The sequence below is a fragment of the Camellia sinensis genome, chromosome 8 (genome assembly GCF_055761805.1).
Source record: "Camellia sinensis isolate YWXY chromosome 8, ASM5576180v1, whole genome shotgun sequence".
Classification (NCBI taxonomy): Eukaryota; Viridiplantae; Streptophyta; class Magnoliopsida; order Ericales; family Theaceae; genus Camellia; species Camellia sinensis.
This window is the reverse complement of record NC_138968.1, coordinates 189,852,906-189,865,566: the sequence shown is the minus strand read 5'-3', so window position 1 is coordinate 189,865,566 and position 12,661 is coordinate 189,852,906. Positions and strand designations below refer to the sequence as shown.

Genomic DNA, 12,661 nt, shown 5'->3' with positions numbered 1-12,661 from the left:
CATTCTATTCTTACTCCTTAAACTTATTATTGTTTTGCGTATAATGTGGGTTGGTCTATCAAGGTCACGCCGTCAATTATGGAAGGTTCCATGTAATTTTTTTGTTTTTGGGTAGATATTGGGACAATTTGGGAAGCTAATTTTTAATTTTTAATTTTTAACTTATTTTAGGTCACATTATTTTTCACATTTTTTACATACAAAAAGATAAAGAAAAATTCAAAAAATCTAAAAAATCAACTTTTAACCAATTTTCGAATCACCCCCATTAAATTCTAGTTTAATGAAATCTTTAAAACCATCTTCGTGTATGAAATGCTTTATGATTTAATCAGATGGCTGCAACTAATAAAGTGGGCCAAGGGGCACGAGCCCAACAATAATGTTGGACTAATGACAAAATAATGAATTTAATTGGAGTGATTCAACAAGCCACCAACTAGTCGTTGTTGAATCAGTGGAGACTGATTTATGGTTTTGTTTGTCTTTTTGTTGATTTTTTTGTTTGGTTTATAAAAAAAAAAAATTTATTAGGCACCGTGTTGGTTCCAAAAAATTGAGTCTAATTTTCAGAGAATTAAGTTTTTTTTTTTTAATTTATTTTTTGTATTTTTTTTTTTAATTTTTAGTGATTTTTTTTAATATTTTGTGTAAATTTTTATATTTTTTAGATATATCTAATCTAAATATCGTTAATAAGTATAATATTTATAAAAAAAAAACTTTAAAAAATTCTCCAAATAAAAAATATAAAAAATACAAAAAGTCGACACATTTTCATATTTTGTTTTATTCAATAAATTTTTTTAAAGATTTTTATACAATTTTTTTTATTTACTTTTTAAGTTTATTGAGATTAAGTGGATATAAAAATTAAAATATTTTGATTAAAACATTTTAAAAATCATTAAAAATACAAAAATACAAATTGAAAACTCTAAAAACTGTTTTTGAAAACTCAAAAAAATTTAGGGGCTCTAAGACTAAAAGTCCTTAAAATGAAAAAAATCTACACACACACACACACAAAAAAAAAAGAAAAAAAAAAAGAAAAAAAAAGGCCCCTGATTAAGAAGTTGTTTTCACAATTAAGATAAGCTAAATTTAAACATTATGGAATAATTTAACTCAACGATGAGATTTAAACTTAAATTTATGATCTACTTGTTAATTATCATCTTATTTAAAAACTTAACCGGTTAATGTTTGAATAAAAAATAAATTTATCCAGTTGGTTGGTTCTTAATGATTCAAAAGATAGGATATGAAAAATGTGGTTCGCAGTAGGCTAGTGCTTTGCGGTTTGATTGTGGTGGAAAAACTTTCAATCTCATCCGTCTGTTGAATTGGTAGATTAGAAAAAATCAATTTACATTTGTTCGTCAGATTGACAGATGCAGAATGAACGGATTGATAAATTAGCGGATAGATATAAATTGGTTTGTCGGTTTAAATATTTACAAATTTTAAACATATTATACACTACAACAATTTACACTTTTGGCGACTAAATTTGGCTACTAAAAGGGATTTAGTTGCCAAAAGTTTAATTTTTGGCTACTAAAAATTATTTTGGTCACCGTTCGTTCAAGTGTTTGCTATTAAAATATTTTAGTCAACGTATATTATTTATTGGCGCTCAAAAAAAACATCAATCAGTGAATTTTCCATAATAGGCGACTAAAAAAATTATTAGTCGCCGTTACTCTAGTTTTTTAACTACTAAATTTTATTTTAGTCGTAGTATACTAATTTTTGCCGACTAAAATAAGTTTAGTCGCCAAATAATAGCTACATTTGCACTGTTACCCTTTGGCGACTAAAGAATTTGGTCGGCAAATATGCAGTTTTGGCAACTAAAAAATATTTAGTCGCGGTATACTCAATTATTTCCTACAAAAGAACAATTAGTTACCAAATAGTCAACTTATGGCGACTAAAAAAACATTTTAGTCGCTAAAAGATTTAAAATATTTAGTGGGAACATATTTTAGGCGCCCTAATTTAGGTGTCCAGATTTCAGTCCTTTTCCTCAGTTTCTCTATTGCAAAGACAACTTCACCTCCTCACTTCATCAAAGTCTCTCACCACACGTCCGTCGCACATCGCCGCTACCGCAAATCACCATCGCCACCGCCGCAGTACAAATAGGTTCTTTCTCTTTCTTCCCTCTCTCTTTTGCTCTCTCTCTCTCTCTCTCTCACTCTCACTCGCTTGCTCTCTGTCTCTCTCGCTCTCGCTTTCGCTTTCAGTCGCTCACTCTTTGTCTCTCTCTCTCTCGCTCGATCGCACTCTGTCTTTGTCTGTCTCTCTCTCCCTTCCTCTATTTTCCCATTTCTCACTCTTGCTTTCGGGTTTTACATGATTTAAGGTGTCTAATTTCGTGTTGATTTCTAGGGTTTTATGGGTTTGATGTGGTAAATAGGTTTGATTTAAGTTGTTTGATACCTTTTCCCCTCTTTCCCTTTCTATCTCATTAGGCTCAAAGCCCTAATCCGACTCATTGTGTATGTATTTCTATGTATGGTTGCTCATTAGTTTCAAATTGTGTATTTATTTCCATGTATGGTTGCTCATTGATTGTGTATGTATTCTTATGTATTCTGATTATTTCAATTGAAATTTGATGCTATGATTGTATTAGTAATGAATTTATTTGCTTCCCTTTTATGATTATTTCTCAGAGAATTTTGTGGTATTAAACTAAGTTCATAATATTGTGGTTTGAGGCTGGTTTTGGGTTCTTATAACCATTTCATATAATACAATAGATGTTTTACATCTCTTCTTACAAAAAAAAGTTATTGATTTGGGTATAAAGTGTGAAATGGTGTCTGATTTACATCATCTATCGATGGAGTATCAGCTTAGCAGCCTTGTGGTGTAGAAGTGTGTATAGGGCAAGTGATAAACTTTCTGAAACATTTGGAATTGGGTCTAATGCCATCCTTTCATAGTACTTCTGAGCTACCATAATCACATTCTTTAGGAAACACTTCTAAAAGCTTTAAAGTAGCATAACTGTGCTCACAAACTGCTGTATGTTCGAGTTTCTAACCTAATCATGCTTCATAAAATTTAGAATTTTGGTCCTAAACACGACCTTTTTCTAAAATACGCTAATTACAAAATATATGCTCTTTTCCCCTTAATATAGTAAAAAACACAACCCATTTATAAAAAAAATCCGACTCATCGCTCTCTCTCTCATAGAAACTCGACTCATCTTTTCTTGCAGGTTTGGCTGGCAGCAATATTAGTCTTTGGACTCTAGGTTTTTAGTTTTTATTTTTTTTATTTTTTTATTTTGTTCCTGTATTACAACTCAATTGCTGCATTTTCCTTACACCTTTCTAAATATTTTTTGCTAGCATAGCTTGGAATGTCTGAATTATTTGAGGTTTGCTGCATCGTAGTGATACCAAATGTTACTCTCGCTTTGCTGCTTTGCTTTGCTATTAAATCAATCAATTTATGTCTGAAATTTTTATTCACTACTACTATTAATTAATTTTTTTCGTTGGTTGACCTCTATATCTATCTTGATTTTCTATTTCCCCTTCTTTTTCCTACCAGGGGCCAGAGAGTTGAACTGGGTTTGAGAAAAAAAAAAGGGTGGTGTTTTATTGGCAAGAGGATGTTGCTGAAGTTCTTTTGACCTGGTTTGGTTTTAAAAACCCTCTAATTTTCTTTCTTTAATAATTATTTTTGTCTTGTTCCAGAACATCTCAGTTTGATTCGTTTGGTTGGTGGAATTAATGGGGAAGGCCATCCACTCTAGTGCACTGTGAGTAGTAGTCGGGAAGGTCAGTCCTACTTCTGAAATTGTTTTGCAGATTTGGTCTTGAGTATGACCTGGATCTTTTCAATATTGTTGTTGTTCCAGATTTTAACATGTAAGTCTCAACATATTCAATGCTTCTCACGTATGTCGTTTTCCTTAATATTTGATGTGCTTTGTGATTTTCCTTTTTTAAAAGAAGTCACGGTTGCTTACAGTTGAAAAGTGCCATAATAAAAAGTTTGCATTCTTATGTGCAACAATTCTCATTTCTAAGCCACATCAAATGTCATAATCCATGAGATCAACAAGGCTCAGAATATGTATCATTAATCACTGTTTTTGATGAAATTGCTATATGAGTTGGCAACCTTTAAACAGATTCTCTCCGATAAATTCCTGCTGTGGTGATTAGATGAGTTTCTTCTCTAGGAAAAGATTTTAAAGTATGAAAGTGACGAGGAAGATTGTCCTGAAGTGTGTGTGTATGTGTGTGTGTGCGTTTTTGCATGTGCTTCATTGGATGTTTTCCTCACTGCTCTGCTGCCAATATATATTTTTGAAATGGGCATCTTTGTATATACTCTTTTAGGATGGTTTATAATTTTTGAAATGGGTATCTCAGTTCAATCAGTAGTTAAGTACTTTGGTGAATTCCCAAATTATTAATGTTGTTTTTATTTATTAAGACTTTGGTTGTATGTGCTGCATAATCCCAGAGTGACTGAAAGTCCATGATTTCAAATCATTTCAAATGGTACCTAAATCATTTCAAATCTAGTCTCAGAGTGAATAGTCATTTGTCAAATGGTACCTAAATCACTTCAAATCATTTCAAATTTAATAAGCTCATTGCTTTCCAAAAATGAATAGTCATACATTCTATGTGTGCATGATAAATGCAATTTTGCTAGGAATACATATGTATGTGTGTGTGCTTTGTGAATTTTCACATTGGAATTGGTTAAACTGTGAAGGATATTGCGGTTGCTGATTTTGCTCCAACTCACCCCATAAGGTTGGGTCTGGCACTCAACTTCTCGATTTTCTACTATGAGATTCTAAATGCATCAGAGAAAGCTTGTAGCATGGCTAAATAGGTTTGTTCCATTCCTTTCACAGATAGAAATGCATGGCTTGCTTCTTTATTTTTTCTTAGTTCCAAAAGTATGTCCATGAATTGATGGCAGCCACTGTATGGCCATGTATATATTCACTTTACCTCCGTTATTAGGATCACCTATTGTTTATGTGCAACTGTCAAGGAGTGTTCATTATATAAACTTCATAATTTGGTGGGTACATAAACATGTATTGGGCGTTTCAAAAAAACCTCAGCCATGAATGGACATTAACTCTCATGATGATGAAATGGAACCTTGTGATAATTTTGGTTAGTTTTAATTGTTTATTTCTAGACTTTTTTGAATCTTGTTAACTTTGTAAAAACCAATTGCAAATTTAAGTCGATGTCTGATTTGATAAATTATACGTTCTTAATTGATTATGTTGCATAGCACTTATGGAAGGGATGAAGTGTAAATTGCAATGAAATTCTCAATTTCAAGTGCAAATGTGGGTTTTCTAAAGAGCAAGTTATGTTTGGGCTAATGTTATAGTGGATTCATGAATTTGCCAGTGCAGACTCATGTTTTGTTGAATAATAGGGTTCATTTCCACTCCATTTAAGATATAATATATATAACTTAAAAAATCTGTGAACACATGTACATTACAGATTCATAGCAGGTTTAAACTACCAATATAAAGTACATGTTTTGCAAATTATAAAGATTTAAGAAACAGTGGATTTAATGACAGATTTTTTATGAAGTTTAAAAGAATGAAATTGCAACTATGAATACTTTGAGTATATTTGTGGCACATGTAGGATATGCATTTAACTCGATTCCAATTTGAGTATGGATGTGAATTAATCAGCTCAATGGACTTAGAGGCCTACCGGACTTTTGAAAAGGCTATAGGCCGCATTTGTAAAGTTCGGGTTGAAAAACTTATAGCTGACCTCAGCTTAGAGTTCGAATCCTCTAGAGTGGTTTTTTCCTAGAATGATCTTAGAGTGATAGGGTTAGGGCTTAAGAGCTGGAAGGTGAAATGATTATTATACTCTCAACTTTTGTAGAATTAAATCTCAGTCATCCAAAATATCACTTTAAGATCACTCTAGGAAATATCACTGTAGAGGATCCGGACTCCTCAGCTTAAGTAAGGGTTAGGTTCAGCTATTGATCAACCTCTCCCAATCTGAATCTTTCCTCTTTATATTTGACTCTTTCCTCTTGTGGTGTATCTGGATGGCAAATGGACATTTTTTTTTATACTAGGGGGATACTCGGCAATTGAATATGCATATAAATTTCTTTCAACTATGGTTAACCAGGAAGTTTTCTGATCTGTTGATTTCTTTTCTAGATTTTATAGGAAAATATATTCTTGTGGAAATTTCTTATTTTGTTTTATTTTCATACATACCCATGCCGATGTAGTGGGTGCTTTTCTTTTTAAATTAATTTATGATTTTTTTTGAGGAATTTTTAAGATAATAAATCCTACGTCATATATCATGGGAACCTTCTATTTAACAAAAAGTGTCGAGCCCCTACCTTTTCACATCTAATTGTGTAGCAAATTGCTCAAGTTCCCACTTGACTATGGCTACTCTCTCTCCCCCACCTTGTATCTTGCATCTCTATAGATTTCAACATAGAATCTAGGCTCTGAGCATCTTTTGTAGATTTGATCTTGGTAATTCAAGCATCCACGCTCACTCTTCAAGATCCTATGCCTCCCCAAACTCCATCTTTTGTAGATTTGATCTTGGTGATAATGCTGATGGTGGTCCATCAGGCAAGTGTTCATAAACTCACTTTCAATTATGATCTTAGTTTCAGAGGCCATGCCTTATAGTTAATAGTTTTATTTTCTTAGTTATACTCTTATAAGTTTCTTTTAGGAGAGGTTCATGTAAGTTATCCTTTTCTAAATGTATAGAGTATCATTGTCAGACATTATACTTGGATAAGGATATGAGTATGAGATATATAAACAATATGTGCACTTAGACATTCACCTACAAACATACTTACCAATTCGAGTTAATCGTAAAACTATACAAAAAATAGGAATAAAATGCTTTATGGCATATTGTGCACACCATTCTATTGTAGAAAATAAGTGAAATTTGTTAAGAAATAGGAATATTTTGTAATGTACTTGGATATCAGGTTAAATTAAAGGAATCGGATACCTAGAGACAAACCTATGTAGCTTTCTTTGTTAAAATTTATTCAAACAAGGGCGTTAAGGAGGCAAAAATGCAAAACAGCCCCCGAACCAACGTATAGATACCACAACCAGCTTCCCCATGACAAATAGGACTTGTAACAACAGATGAAATGTAATTAGCACGTGTAGGTTGGGAATTAGAGCCGAAAATGCCTTTAACTTAATCGAAAAACGACATTAAGGGGGCGAAAATGCAAAACAGCCCCCGAACCACCGTATGGATGTCACAACCAGCTTTCTCACAACAAATAGGACCTGTGACAACAGACGGAATGTAATTAGCACGTGCAGATTGGGAGTTAGAGCCGAAAATGCTTTAAACTTAACCGAAAAAGGGCGTTAAGGGGGCAAAAATGCAAAATGCCCCACAAACCACCGTACGGATGTCACAACCAGCTTCCTCACAACAAATAGGACTTGTAAGAACTGACAGAACGTAATTCGAACCTGTAGGTTGGGAGTTAAAGCCGAATTTTAGTCGAAAAAGGGCATTTTTGGGGGCGAAAACTCAAAACAGCCCCCAAACCACCTTATGACTCACACAGATAGTTCTTCCATGACAAATAGGACTTATGAAAACTGACGGAACGTAATCCGGATCTGTAGGTTGGGAGTTAGAGCTGAATACGCCCTAAACTTAGTCAAAAAAGGACTTTCTGGGGGCAAAAATTCATAACAGCCCCCGAACCACTGTGTGGCTCACACGGACAGTTCTCCTATGATAAATAGGACTTGTGAAAACTGACAGAACGTAATTTGGACCAGTAGGTTGGGAGTTAGAGCCAAATACGCCCTAAACTTTGTCGAAAAAGGGCGTTTCGGGGGCAAAAATTCAAAACAGCCTCCGAACGACCGTGTGGCTTGCACGGATAGCTTCGCCATGACAAATAGGAGTTGTGAGAACTGACGGAACGCAATTCGAACTCGTAGGTTGGGAGTTAGAGTTGAATACCCCCTAAACTTAATTCAGATGCTATATTAGTCCTTTTGGCATGAAAAATGAGTGCTTGATATAAGTAACAGTCTTGCTTGTGAAGACCCATAAGGATAATGCAAAGATTTTGCATTATATAATTTTCTTTTATAATTTCAAATATGTCAATGCTATGTGGTCAATACTAATGATTAATTTTTTTTTTTTTTTTTTTTACAGATGATTTTTGGCATGGAATTGTAGATATTCCTTTTTTGTTCTTTCTTTCTCTAGGGTTCTATGAGATCGTATCTGGGGGGACAAATATCTAATCAAGGTATTCTGTAACTTTTTTCTCTTTTTTCATTTGAAATCTTTGATCTTAAACCAGATGTATTGAATATGGCACTCTGTTCCTTGGGCATATTGTTGATGTTTGCCATGTTACTCTTTATATTTGTGAAAGCTTGTTTCTATATAATAAATCCAGGATATTCTTATCGACTATTTCTAGATGGACCTTTTCCACCTTATTAGGCTTGGTGATCATCATACCATGATATCTCATCCAGTAATTTCACTGATCAGTACCAAATCATGGTTTTGTTTTTCAAGAGCAAGTTTTAAAACAGGGGCAATGTTTAGCATGGGTTCATGGGTTCACTTACTCTTTTGCACTGAAGTAAATGGAAGAGCATAATTTTATTGTCAATATATATATATTGGAGATATAATTTTGATAAGTCAGTCAGGAGTTTGTTGGACCAATTGATGCTTTAACAACTTTGGCATAGGGTATATGTAACAACCCTCATGCTGCTTACCGACTAATGACTGATTAACCGCTAATTACTGTTACCCGAGACTGATTATGACTGATAATCGAACTGAATAAACTACGGAACTGACTGACTGAAAATTGGAACTGAATTGACTGAGTATGTACGTTTGAATTGCATTTTGTCTGTTGACTGTATGTTTGATCTGTTCATGACTTGTGTTTAAACTGCTCATTGAAGGCCTTATCGGCGGCCGAATTAGAAACCGATTGGTGTTTTATGATCGTCGTAATTAATGTGACTTTATAGTGTTTTTATTCGAAAACTGATTAGGTATGATTAAATTAGATTAAATATTGATAAAATACAGAGTTGGCCTTAATTACAACCTTGCCCTTGAGTGGGCCACTACCTATACACTTTTGAGTTCATTACATTTGAGCCAAAAACGTTTACCTCAGCCTTCTTCCTTGCCTTGCCGACTAGAGAGAGACTAGAGGAGAGAATTGAGTTCATTTTGTTGAATTGGCTTGAATTGCTTGGTGTGTTGCTTGCTAATTGAAGTGTGGATTGCTAAATTGAACCCCTAGACTTGCATCCAAGGAACCTAGGTAAGGAATTCAACCCCTCTTTGTTGTGTTTAAGCTTATTCATGCAAGATTCTTGAGCCTCTAGTGATTTAAGTCTAGAATTGGTTCATTGTTGTTGATTTGAAGCTCATTTCATGCATGCATGTTTGTAATATAGATGTTTGAGTTGTTTTCATGGCAAAAGGTTACATGCATGTTCATAATTATGTTTAAGTCCATGATTTCACCATGTTTTGAAAAGATTGGCTCCTTAGAGCATCAAGTTGGAGCTTCAAAATGATTTGAATGCATGCATGTTTGCATGTTCATCTTGTTCTTGAAAAATGGTTTGAAATTGAGTTTGAATTAAACACCCTTGGGCTTTGATTTCTCAAATTGAGCTTTGAACCATGTTATTCTATGTGTTTATAAATGTTTTCCAGAAAATGGGCCCAAGAGGATTGGTTTTGATGTATTTGAATGTGAGTTTGAGCTTGGAGGTGCAATCTGGAATTCCCAGATTTTGCACTTCCGCTCGAGCGGGGGGAAGTGACGCTCGAGCGTGAAATCCGAGCATCCAGCATCTCTCTGCACTGTTTTACAGTCTGCTCGAGCGGAGGATTGGGCGCTCGAGCGGAGTCATGTCTCAAGCTCGAGCGGGCGTCGAGCGGAGATTTCATCCATCCAGTACTTTTACAGTACGCTCGAGCGGGAAAGTTTACGCTCGAGCGTGTACCTTTGTTGCATGTCCGCTCGAGCGGGGAAACATGCGCTCGAGCGGGACTCTGTTTTTCTGAAAATTCTGAGACTGTTTTCTGATCACATCTTTGCATCCTCATCCCATTCTAGGCATTCTTAGACCTAGTTTAAGGCATCTTATTGAGGATATAGATGTAGAACACACCGAGGCAAATTAGGGATTAAGTTGTTATCTTTCCCAACTGTGTAGCTTAGTGTGTGTTCAACCTGTGAACTGTGTAGGGCTGGCGACTGGGGAGACACGCTCTAGCATACTGTAGCCCAAACTCTGTGAGTAACAATTGTGTAAAGATATGTTCAAATGATTATCTTCTGAATACTGAACTGAACTGTTTACTGAACTGATATTGTTTACTGAATGAATGTATGTCCTATCTTCTGAACTGTATTGTGGCATCCTTAGCACTTACTGTTTACTGTTACAGAGATCTCTGTCGGTTCCCTCGTGGGACCACTACTGTTTACTGATTGATGGCCATCATTACTGTTCGGTCTTTAAGACCTACTGTTTACTGCTATGCTAATGGATGTACCACATATGACTGAATAACTATTCTGACTGAAAGATTGAAGTATTGTTTAATGAACTGATTTTCTTACTATAAGGACATTTCATTCATAACCCCTTTACGCATTATGTTATTCACTGGGCTTTAGCTCACTGTTTATATATATATATATATGTAGGTGCTCAGCCGCCAGATCGGAGCTAGGAGCGTGGGTTAGACTCCAGTTTTGTCAAGCCAGCCTTTGTGCCTCACTGAGAGGTTCCGAGTTGCCATGTTATGGCTTTGGGGGTGTCTTGTTTTTCCCCCGTCTGTCTCCATACTGTTTGGATTACTGTATAGACTGTTAACTGCTAACCGTACTGTTATCGAGGGATTAGGTCCCTGTACTGTGTGACTGTAAATTTTGTATAGACTGTACTGTTTATATATGTGAATGCATGAAAAATCTTTTTGGCATACAGACTGACACAGCTTCATGGACACTATTCATTTACTGTATTGGCTTCCGCCAAGCCCTGTACTCTGTTTTACTATTCTACTGTTCTGCAGGCCTTCGGTAATCTCGGATTACTGACCGGTTACGGTGCTAAACCCATAGGGCCGGGTTTGGGTCGTGACAGTATATTGAATAACAGTTTTGATAAAATACAGCATCACTTATTTCTTATGTCATATATGAGCATGAAAATTTTAATTTTGGATGAAAATTGTAACCAATTTTTACATCTCATCTTCATGTAAATTCATTATGAAGTTCTTGACATTCTTAAGTTTCAACAAATTTGACCAGTGACAAAGAAATGTGGATTTTGGTTTAGGTGTAAACTTCCAAATTTTTGGTTGATTCATGGAAAATAAAAAAATGTGTATTTCTGTTTCACCTATAAGAAAGAAATAATATTGGAGTTGGGCCTCCCATGTTTGTTGGAGTAATTTTGGATATTAATCACCACTATTCTGGTATTTATATGAGTGAGTTGCTGATGCCAGGGTGACAAATGATTTGTTAGCAATTTCATACAAATGATTTGTTAGCAATTTGTGTTTGGATCATAAACAACTGTTTGGTAGCATTTCAGTAGCATCCAATCTAAATGTTCAATTTCTTCTTTCATATTAAGTTTCCACTTTGGAACCTCATTCTAATTTGGTGGTTTATGAGACAAATTTTTTTTAAGAGATGTGGACTTGTATACATTGATACTTGTAAATGAATACTTCAGTATCCTTTCGAGAAAGCCTAATCATGTTGTTTGTTTGCTATTGCAGTTTTTCTTGACAAAGCACTGAAGGAACTGGAGGTTAGGTGACCCTGAGTTTTTGCTGGTTTGGGTGATCTTGAGTTTCTTGACAAAGCACTATGAATCATTTGCCTTTCACTTCCCTTTCAAATTCTAATGGTATTTTTTGCAGGCCATTGATTTAGGTGAACCATACCATGCACTTCATTTACAATAACATGTTGTCTATTTGATCACAATAATTTGCAAAGTATAATATATCAGAATTATTAAATTTATAATTGTTATAATTTGAAATGTCAATTTTATTGAATAAGTGCTAATGGTTTTTTTTTTTTTTTTTTTTAACAGATTGCTTTTGCGTGGGCTCTTGTGGATATTTATTTTTGTGTACGAAGAGCGTTTGTTCTGTATATGGAAAACATTTATTTTTGTACAATTCTTTGTTTTGGAAATCCATTGTTTTTGTATGTAATATTTAATTTAGATAGATTATACTTGGTTGGTGTTGATGTAGATTTATATGATAATGAAATGAGTAATATTATTTATAATGGATTTAGATGATAATTGATAGATGTATTATTCTGTTTATTTACAGGTAATAGGTTGCATTGATAATGGACTGCATATAATTTACAAATTAATTAAAAATATTCAATTTATGCATTTTAAAAAAATTAATAAATAGCTTTTGACGACTAAACATTTAGTAGCCAAAAAATAAAAAGAGAACTTATTGGCTACTAAATAGTTAGTAGCCAAAAAAAAAAAAAAAAAAAGTTTTTTGCAACTAAAAAATTA

The 12,661-nt window shown here is 34.2% G+C and overlaps 1 long non-coding RNA gene across 12 annotated transcripts; it reads left to right on the top strand.

Moving 5' to 3' along the window:
* The first annotated feature begins 1,968 nt into the window (after positions 1 to 1,968).
* Positions 1,969 to 12,448, top strand: LOC114308598 (uncharacterized). Of its 12 annotated transcripts, XR_014339084.1 has the most exons (8): positions 1,977 to 2,151; positions 3,577 to 3,896; positions 4,759 to 4,881; positions 8,241 to 8,337; positions 10,795 to 10,874; positions 11,886 to 11,917; positions 12,030 to 12,107; positions 12,209 to 12,448. It is a non-coding gene; the product is annotated as an uncharacterized LOC114308598 (long non-coding RNA). The 12 variants fall into 12 exon arrangements; XR_003645548.2 differs by having other exon boundaries at positions 1,969 to 2,151; positions 11,886 to 12,107; XR_003645549.2 differs by having other exon boundaries at positions 1,974 to 2,151; positions 11,886 to 12,042.
* The last annotated feature ends 213 nt before the right edge of the window (positions 12,449 to 12,661 follow it).